General features: G+C 41.2%; 1 pseudogene; it reads right to left on the reverse strand.

Annotated features, from left to right (window-relative positions):
* Positions 1-9,313: 9,313 nt before the first annotated feature.
* LOC101402662 (olfactory receptor 2G2-like) lies at positions 9,314-10,232 on the reverse strand (annotated as a pseudogene).
* Between the last annotated feature and the right edge of the window lie 244 nt (positions 10,233-10,476).

Here is a 10,476-nt window from a genome sequence, read left to right on the forward strand (position 1 = left end):
AATACTCTACCTAGTGAAGATATCCTTCAGATATGATGGAGAAATAATAACTATCCCAGATAAACAAAAGCTAAGGGAGTTCTTTGCCACAAGACCCCCACTACAACAAATCCTCAAGAAGGCCCTCATGCCTGAAAAAAAAAAAAGAGAAAGGGGATACAAAGCATTGAGCAAGAAGAATAATAGGTGGACAAAATCAGAAAAATTGCAGCTCTCTATCAGAATAGTTTAACAAACACTTAATTATAAGATCAAAGATTAAGAGAAGGAAAATACCAAAAATAAATATAACCTCATCACTTTAAACACAAACTCACAGCACAAGATGGAATAAGTTGTGACAATGATAACTTAGAAGGGGAAGAGGAAAGAGATGGGATGGACTTAGTCTAAGGAAATAAGAGGCCATCAGAAAATGGACTATCTCACCTGCAAGATTTTTTATACAAACCTCATGGTAAACAATAAACAAATAAACAGAACAGAGACACATACGATACATAAAGAGAAAGCTAAGGAAAGCATCATACACAACTACTAAACTGAACAGGTAGTCCAGAACACAGGGGACCAGAAACAAAGCAAATGCAAAAGATCTGGAAAATGAGTGATAAAATAGCAACATTAAGCCCTCATATATCAATAATCACTCTAAATGTAAAAGGATTGAATTCTCCAATCAAAAGACACAGAGTGGTGGGATGGATTAAAAAACAAGATAAAATGATACATCTCAGCCCTAAAGACGAACACAGGCTCAGAGTGAAAGGATGGATGACAATACTCCAACTAATGGCAAACAAAAGAAAGCAGGTGTTGCCATACTTATATCAGACAAAGTAGACTTCAAGATAAAACAGGTAATGAGAGACAAAGAGGGGCAACATATAATGATAAAAGGGACACTCCACCAAGAAGACATATCATTTATAAATATAAATGAATGCACCCAACACAGGAGCACCAAAGTACATAAAGCAACTATTAACAAACCTAAAAGGAGATATGAACAACAACACAATAATAGTGGGGGATCTTAACACCCCTCTTACATCAATGGATAGATCACCCAGACAGAAAGTCAATAAGGAAATAGAGGACTTAAACGAAAAACTGGACGAGATGGACTTAATAGATCTATATAGAGTACTCCAACCAAACACAGCAGATTATGCTTTCTTCTCAAGCGCACATGGAACATTCTTAAGGATAGACCCTATGTTGGGAAACAAGGCAAGCCTCTATAAGTTTAAGAAGATCAAAATCATAACAAGCATCTTTTCCAACCATAATGCATGAAACTAGAAATCAACTACAAGAAAAACACTGTGAAAGTGACAAAGATGTGGAGACTAAACAACACGCTACTGAACAACCAATGAATCATTGAAGAAATTAAAGGAGAAATCAAAACATATATGGAGACAAATGAGAATGAAAATACACCATACCCACAGGGGATGCACCTAAAGCTGTCCTGAGAGGGAAACTCATAGCAATACAGGCCCACCTTAACAAACAAGAAAAATCCTAAAAAACCAACTATAAACTACATCTAACAGAATTAGAAAAAGAAGAACAAAGCCCAAAGTCAGCAGAAGGAGGGAAATAATAAAAATTAGAGCAGAGATAAATGAAATTGAAACTAAAAAAACACTAGAAAGGATCAATGAAAGAGAGAGTTGGTTCTTTGAGAAGATAAACAAAACTGACAAGACCCTTAGCCAGACTCACTAAGAAAAAAAGAGAAGGCTCAAATAAATAAAATTAGAATTGAAGGAGGAGAAATTACAACACACACCACAGAAATATAAGGGATTATAAAAGAATACTATGAAAAACTATGTGCCGATAAATTGGACAATCTAGAAGAAACGGATACATTCTTAGACTCATACAACCTCCCAAAGCTGAACCAAGAAGAAATAGCGAATCTGAATAGACCAATCACAAGTAAAGAGATTCAAGCAGTAATCAAAAAGCTCTAAAAAATAAAAGTCCAGGACCAGGTGGCTTCTTTGGAGAATTTTACCAAACATTCAAAGAAGATTTGATACCTATCTTTCTCAAACTATTCCAAAAAATACAGGAAGATGGAACACTTCCTAACACATTCTACGAGGCAAACATCACCCTGATTCCAAAGCCAGATGACAACGCAAAGAAGGAAAAGTACAGGCAAATATCGCTGATGAACATAGATGCAAAAATCCTCAACAAAATATTGGCAAACCGAATACAGCAATACATTAAAAAGATCATACACCATGATCAAGTGGGATTTATACCAGGGACACAGGGATGGTTCAACATCCTCAGATCAATCAATGTGATACACCACACTAACAAAATGAGGAATAAAAACCACATGATCATCTCAAAAGATGCAGAGAAGGCATTTGAAAAGATCTAACATCCATTTATGATAAAAACTCTCAACAAAATGGGTATAAAAGGAAAGTACCTCAGCATAATAAAGGCCATATATGACAAACCCACAGCCAACACCATACTCAAGGGGGGAAAACTGAAACCCATTCCTCTGAGAACAAGAACAAGACAAGGGTGCCCACTCTCACCACTCTTATTCAACATAGTACTGGAGGTTTTGGCCAGAGCAATTAGGCAAGAAAAAGGAACAAAAGGAACCCAATAGGCAACAAAGAAGTGAAACTCTCCCTGTTTGCAGACGGCATGATTTTAGATACAGAAAACCCTAAAGAATCCATTGGAAAACTATTAGAAATAATCAACAACTACAGCAAAGTTGCAGGGTACAAAATCAACTTACAAAAATCAGTTGCATTTCTATACTCTAATAACGAGCTAACAGAAAAAGAACTCAAAAAGACAATCCCATTTACAATTGCAACAAAAATATTTAGGAATATATTTAACCAAGGAAGTGAAAAACCTATACAATGAAAACTATAAGACACTATTGAAAGAAATCGATGATGACATAAAAAAATGGATAGACGTCCCATGCACATGGGTCAGAAGAATAAACATAGTTAAAATGTCCATACTACCTAAAGCAATCTACAGATTCAATGCAATCCCAATCAGAATCCCAATGACATTCTTCACAGAGATAGAACAAAGAATACTAAAATTCATATGGGGCAAGAATAGACCCCGAATAGCTAAAGCAATCCTGAGAAAAAAAGAACAAAGCTGGAGGCATGACAATCCCTGACTTCACAATATACTACAAAGCTACAATAATTAAAACAGCATGGTACTGGTACAAAAACAGACACACAGATCAATGGAATAGAACTGAAAGCCCAGAACTAAAACCACACATCTAGGATTTAATCTTTGACAAAGGAGCTAAGAACATACGGCAGAGAAAGGTAAGTCTCTTCAATAAATGGTGCTGGGAAAACTGGAGAGCCATATGTGAAAGAACAAAAGTAGACCATTATCTTTCACCATACACAAAAATTAACTCAAAATGGATTAAAGACTTGAAAGTAAGACCTGAAACTATAAAACTCCTAGAAGAAAACATAGGCAGAACACCCTTTGACATCTATCTCAGAGGGGATCTTTTCAAATTCCATGTCTACACGTACAAGGGAAACAAAAGAAAAAATAAACAAGTGGAACTTCATCAGACTAAAGAGCTTCTGCAAGGCAAATGAAACCAGAATCAAAATGAAAAGACAATCCACCAGCTGGGAGAAAGTATTTGCAAAGCATATATCTGACAAGGGGTTAATCTCCATGATCTATAAAGAACTCACACAACTGAAGAACAAAAAAACAAACAACCTGGTCAAACAGTGGGCAGAGGATATGAACAGACATTTTTCCAAGGAAGATATACAGATGGCAAATAGGCACATGAAAAAATGTTCAACATCACTAATCATCAGGGAAATGCAAATCAAAACTCCACTAAGATATCACCTTGTACCTGTTAGAATGGCTATAATGACCAAGACAAAAAACAGCAAATGTTGGAGAGGTTGTGGAGAAAAGGGAACCCTCATTCACTGCCGGTGGGAATGCAAACTGGTACAGCCTCTATGGAAAACAGGATGGAGATTCCTCAACAAATTAAAAATATAAATACCTTCCGATCCAGCTATCCCACTACTGGGTATCTACCAAACGAACTCGAAATCAATAATCCAAAGAGGCTTATGCACCCCTATCTTCATTGCAGCATTACTCATTATAGCCAAGAAGTGGAAGCAACCTAAGTGTCCCTCGACTGATGACTGGATAAAGAAGATGTGGTATACATATATAAAATGAAATACTACTCAGCCATAAAAAAGACAAAACCATCCCATTTGCAACAACATGGATGGACCTGGAGGGTATTACGTTAAGCAAAATAAGCCAGACAGAGAAAAACAAACACTGCATGATATCATTCATATGTGAAAGATAAACTAACACACAAGACAGAGAGAACAGTTTGGTGGTTACCAGGGGGAAGGAGGTAATGGGTGGGAACAAGGGGTAAAGGGGAGCATTTATGTGGTGAATAACAAAGAATAGTGTACAACTAAAAGTTCACAATGTTATAAACTATTATGACATCAATTTAAAAAATAAAAGTATCCTGAATATAAATGAAACATCCCTAGAAAAGCATAGAAAAGAACCTAATAGCATATTAAAGATAATAATACAAAACTAACACATAGGATAATTTTTGGAACTATTTCAGAAACATCTTAACAGAGTTTACTTCACAAAGACATTTCCATACAAAACAGAAAATTAAGAGGTTATATTGTAAAAAATTTGTAGTTTTTATTATAAAATTGTAAAACATCTGTACTCTAAAACACCTTTATCAAATGTTTTAATTAATGTAGAAAAATATTTCCAAATAGACATTGTCTTAGATATACAGAGATATCATGGGAAGACTTGGGACTGAATGACTCATGCTGATAATTGCTCCTTCCACCAAGACCTAAGGAATCTCTTCTCTCCAAGTTCCAATCAAATTTCTCTTCCAGCCCCCAAATGCTGACTGGGCACCTGTAATCCTTTTCTTCTCTCTGTGCAACCTCCTCCTGCTTGGGCCCCCGTGCACTAGGGCATGGGCCCTAAACCAGTGTACAAAGTTGACTTTTGGGTGTGGCAGCTGGACCGGCCTCCTGACATGGATCCTTCTGGTTCCTTTGTCCAGAACAAGTCCCTTGTGACCTGGGACGTGCCATGGGATAGGTCTCTAAACACTGGAAGATGATGCTCTGGTTGCCACAGCCACCTACCACCTTTAAAGTCCACTGATTCTTCATGCCACCCTCAGAAAATGAGATTCTCATAATCAGTGCAGTCTTGGCTGTACCTCCAGCCCATCTACCTTGCAGTCTGGCAGACTTCTGGGTATTTTCCATCCCATGGTTTCTGGCCTGACTGTAACTTAAGCATTGATGAAGCCCCTCCCCATCCCCCTTTGAGCTGGCCATTCCCCCAGCTCCTCACACCACCTGGAGTCACCTCTCTCTTGAGAACCTGTTCAGACCCTGCTCGTCATGAGACTACAGCTCTAGTGTCACTTCCCAGTTTGTTCCTCTCCATTCACTCCATCAGAAACACCACACGGATCAACCCACGATGTGAACTCCCACATCGTGCCCTCTCTAACACTGAACTCTTTTCACTTTGACAATAGTCTGGCATCCTCTCTCACTGTGCGACTGCCGGGTAAGAGTGGAAGTGTGGCCATAGTGATGAGCCCATGAGTTAAATGTTGCTATGACCCACTCAACCTTCTACTCTGTTCTGGTAGACTCTTTTTCATTTCTACAATCCAACAACAAAACACAAGTATAAGAGCTTATTTTTAAATATAATAGAAACAACTTTCTCATCCAAGTAGACTAGAAATGACTTTAGGCCAAAGGTCACAAATATTGTCAGCTGATCAGCTGTGCCTTTTAAAAACAACTCAAGTTGCATTGAAAAGCAATTTTTAGCATTGAGTTCCAATGTTCTTTCAATAGGATGAGGAGATTATGGGATGTACCGTGGGAGGGGGGAGCATGCTAATGTGAAAAACAAGCCTTCCAATAGTCTGGGGTCCATCATAGCCCAGAGCAGGTCAGGAGACTGAGGCTGAGATTAAACAAAGGGGCAGACGGAGGGGGTGGGGGGATAGGTGGAGATGTGTGCGGCATGCAAAACTCCTACTGGAACTGAATTTCTGGGAACTTAGTGGTAGGCATAAGTAAGATGGATCGGTTGAGCAGACAATGTACATCCTGACTTATTCCCTTTTAACTCAATGAGATTGTCTCTAGACCCTGGCAAGATGTTTCACAAATGTGTATCCTGTGCAAAAATACTTGGGTCAAGGGTTGTTTTTTCATTGTGAAGAATATAGAAAGGTCTGGGATGATCAATGTAAACCCGGTCTTTGCTGCCTTTGAGCAAAGGTGATAATGGGCATCAAAAATAAATAAATAAACAAACAAACAGGAACCCCCCCAAAGGCAGAAATCAAGACAATTTTATGAGAACAAAGGTTCTGAAATAGTCAATGACAACAAGAAAGGACTAATCTGAAATCCACAGACTTGACAATTCTCAGTTGCTTTAATTTCATACTCTACATGCAATAAAACCTGCAACTGACCATGATGACCACAGCTGGTCCCTCCTGTCCATGTACCTATTTGAGGCCGAGAACGTGCATTCTGGCCTCAGGAGTCCTTCCTTGTCCACAGTATCTCCAACTGCCTGTATCTTGAGAGGAAGCAAGTGGGCGTTCCGGCTTAAGGTCCTGGAGCCCGGGAGCTGTTCACAGAAGGGCAAGCTGGGAACCAACGGTGAGGTTCCGAGAAAAGGGAGCATCTGAGTGTGGTAGAGTCTGGTCACTGACCACCGCCTAAAGCGGAAGTCAGGATGCCCAGAAAGAGAACACCCAAGCTTCCTCCCCCACCTGGGAGAGCAGGCGAGGATACTGAAACCATCTTTGGGGGTGTGGTGCACAGGGGAAGCCTGACCTCAGTTATGAGTAACAAGTATCACGACGCCTGGAAAGCTACTTCTCTGGGAGCTGAATCTCTCTGCAACAGCTCATAAAGCTGTTGCTCCTGTCCATACAATCCATGGCACAACCTGGAAATGCCCATCCAAATAATGGGAAACATTAAATGGATGCTGAGCGAGGTTGTGGGACTTGCTTGGAAATATGTCAAAGAAAATGAGCTATGAGCAGTGACTCCACTTCCAAGAAAAATAACTTGAAAGTGAGAAACTCCAGTGGTTTACCTCCTCGACAAGGAGATGGTTTATGTCAGGAAAGAAAAAAAAGGCTTTGTTGACATGGCATCCTCACATCCCCAGAAGGGTAAGAGAAGAACCATCTTTCCCCTACGGAAAATGTGTGACTCATTACGATGTTCATAACAGAGGATCCTGGGATGTGGTCATGAAAACAAGCCCTGCAGTCATCCTTTCCTCCCATGACTTAAGGGTTCATGCAGTAAGATATCAGGAACCTACCTTGGCCCTTTTCCAAAACATTGCCAATTACATTCATCCTGATTACCCCATTGTAACCCTTGCAGGAGGCAGGAGAAAACCCCTATCTTTCAGTAATGGCAGAGAATTCCGAGAAATCACAGTCATTCAGAGAAACCAGCTCATGAGTAGATCCCTTGAGTCATGGGTCCACAGCTTCAAGGTGGGGAAATCAAATGGGGAATTGACCAGGCCGGCCCCGTGGCTTAGCGGTTAAGTGCGCGCGCTCCACTACTGTCGACCCAGGTTCAGATCCCCGGCGCGCCCTGACGCAGTGCTTCTCCGGCCATGCTGAGGCCGCGTCCCACATGCAGCAACTAGAAGGATGTGCAAGTATGACATACAACTATCTACTGGGGCTTTGGGGAGGGAAAAAAAAAAAAAGGAGGAGGATTGGCGATAGATGTTGGCTCAGAGCCTGTCTTCCTCAGCAAAAAGAGGAGGAGCATGGATTAGCATGGAGTAGCTCAGGGCTGATCTTCCTCACACACACACACACAAAATAAATAAATAAAAAACACTTGCCTATTAATCTGGTCACTTGGTTGAGACTGATTGATTTTGCAATCAATTTGCTGAAAGTGAGGTTTTTCCCCCTAACTTTGACTTCCTCTGTTTAATTATAGATACAATCACACAGTGAAAATCTACCAAGTAACAGAGCTGGACCATTAGCATGCAAAATCTATGTGCTGTTTTGTTCACATGTGTGTCCTCGATGCCTCAATAATTGCTGAATTAACAAATCCAGTTCTTAAAGGAGATCAGAGAAACAGAAGTTCCATGATACATGGGAAATTGCATGCACCTAGTCACCTAGTATGAAAGGATAGAAGGTCTCATGGAGTAGGTGACTAATTCATGAAATAAATGTCTTCTGTGTAGTAAGGAGTCTCAGCTGTGCACATGACAGGTGGTGGAAAGTTAACATGGAAAGAAGCGGGAAGACTGGAGAGATTATTAAAAGGTGAAATCCAGAGGATTGTGTACAGGTGACCTACAGCAGGTGAGGAACAGGACAGGAGTGAGGATGACAGGTGTTCTGTCTTGTAATGTTAAGAACAGTGAGAAGGAACCAGAACCAGGGAGCTGTTGACCTGGTTCTGATGTGATCATTTTGAGGTTGTTAAAGACACCCACGTGGAGAAGTGAAGCACACAGTTGACATGAGGATGTGGATGGGAAAGGTCTGTGCTGAAATGTAAATCTGGAGTCACCTGTGTAAGGGTTTCCTTTAAACTGTGATTAAGTCATAACGTAGTTGCCGTTCTCACAAGCCTACAAGGAGAGAAATACAAAAAATGGGAAAGTCGCCATACAGGAGGAAGTGCAGCAACAGAGGGGTCTCCCACAGGGGACCTGGCCACATGTGCGGGGTCTGGGAGTCCACGGTTAGTGGAAAGAACAATGCCACTGAGGTTTAGGACTTGTTCTTCTGTTCTGAGCAACTGGTCAAAATATCTCAGTCTCTGCAAAAGGAAAATTATGATAATACCCATCTAGCTTATAGTTACACTGCTAAATAAAATAAAATGTATGAATAAACTTTATAAGCAGTAAAGCACCTAGAAGAGAGATCTAAATTTCATTTGGTTTGCTCGATATTATGCAGCTCAGTTACAGAGATCAGAAAGGTGATGCAAATTGTTCAAGTCACACAGCTCTTATGTGGTGAAATGGGCACTCAGATTCAGGTCTGTCTGACTATGACATTCAAGGTCTATTTCAATTTTTCTACTGAAACCCACTTATCGGGTCACGAACATGACGAAACCATTTATTGAGTCATCACCCATTAAATGAATCACTCTTAATAACTCCTAAATATTTCTTGATAACCATGTCTCACTAAAGCATAAAGAATGTTTTTCAGTGCTGCCTTCACTTCCCTATTTCTCAGGGTGTAGATGAGGGGGTTGAGCATGGGGGTGACCACGGTGTAGAAGAGGGAGACAAACTTCCCCTGGTCCTTGGATCGACTCTTGGCTGGCTGCAGATGCACAAAGATGACGGTTGCACAGAAGATGATGACAACCTTCAGGTGGGAGGAACTGGTCCCAAACGCTTTACGACATCCAATGGCTGACTTGATCTTCAGTACCACCTTGGGCAACGCGCCCATAGGAGATCAGGCTGAGTGACAGAGGCACCACCAGGAATAAGACATTAGCCACAAATAGCTCGGGTCTGGTTGCAAGTGGTGTCCACCCAAGCCAACTTGCTGAGCAAAGGGGACTTGCAGAAGAAATGGTCTCCTTGGCTATGCCACAGAAGGGTGGCTGCAGGGTGAGAGAGAATTTTCTGAGGGTGGTGGCACCCCATACGATAGATGCCAGGATATGACCCGAGCCGAGGGTGCATGACCAAGGCATAATGTAGAGGACAGCAGAAGGTAAGTTAGCAATCGTAGGACATCACAGCCAGGAGGACACACTCCATGGGTCTCAGGACAAGGGAGATGATTAGCTGAACCACATGGCCACCATAGATGATGGACTTATCTGGACCCCCTAGGTTGACTAGAAGCTGAGGGATAGTACTATTGGTGAAGCAGAGGTCCAGGAAGGAGAGATGGGGTAGGAAGAAGTCCATGGGAGTGGGGATTTGGAGTCTAAGCGGGATACTAGGAGGACGGTAGCATTGCCGAGGAGCCTCAGGAGGTAAAGGAAAAAGATTACCCCAAAGAGAACCAGCTCTAAGTGAGGCTGGTCAGAGAAACCTACCAGAATGAACCCCAGAAGGCACCGTCATTGGTCCACCCCATTACTCTTGCTTTAACAATTCACTCCAGAGTGACGACTTCATGTTAAACAGAAACCTCAGGGATTTTGTGTCAATTCCTTGGCAATTAATATCTAGATGTTGAGAAATAAGACTGGGACTAGAGGAAGAGAAAGGGCCAGAGTGGAGAATAGCAGAGTGTGATGCCATGATCATCCCACGAAGTACATACCTGGTCTGTTGATCAGAGAT

This window comes from Ceratotherium simum, chromosome 4, assembly GCF_057802395.1.
Source record: "Ceratotherium simum simum isolate JZ-2026a chromosome 4, ASM5780239v1, whole genome shotgun sequence".
Lineage (NCBI taxonomy): Eukaryota > Metazoa > Chordata > Mammalia > Perissodactyla > Rhinocerotidae > Ceratotherium > Ceratotherium simum.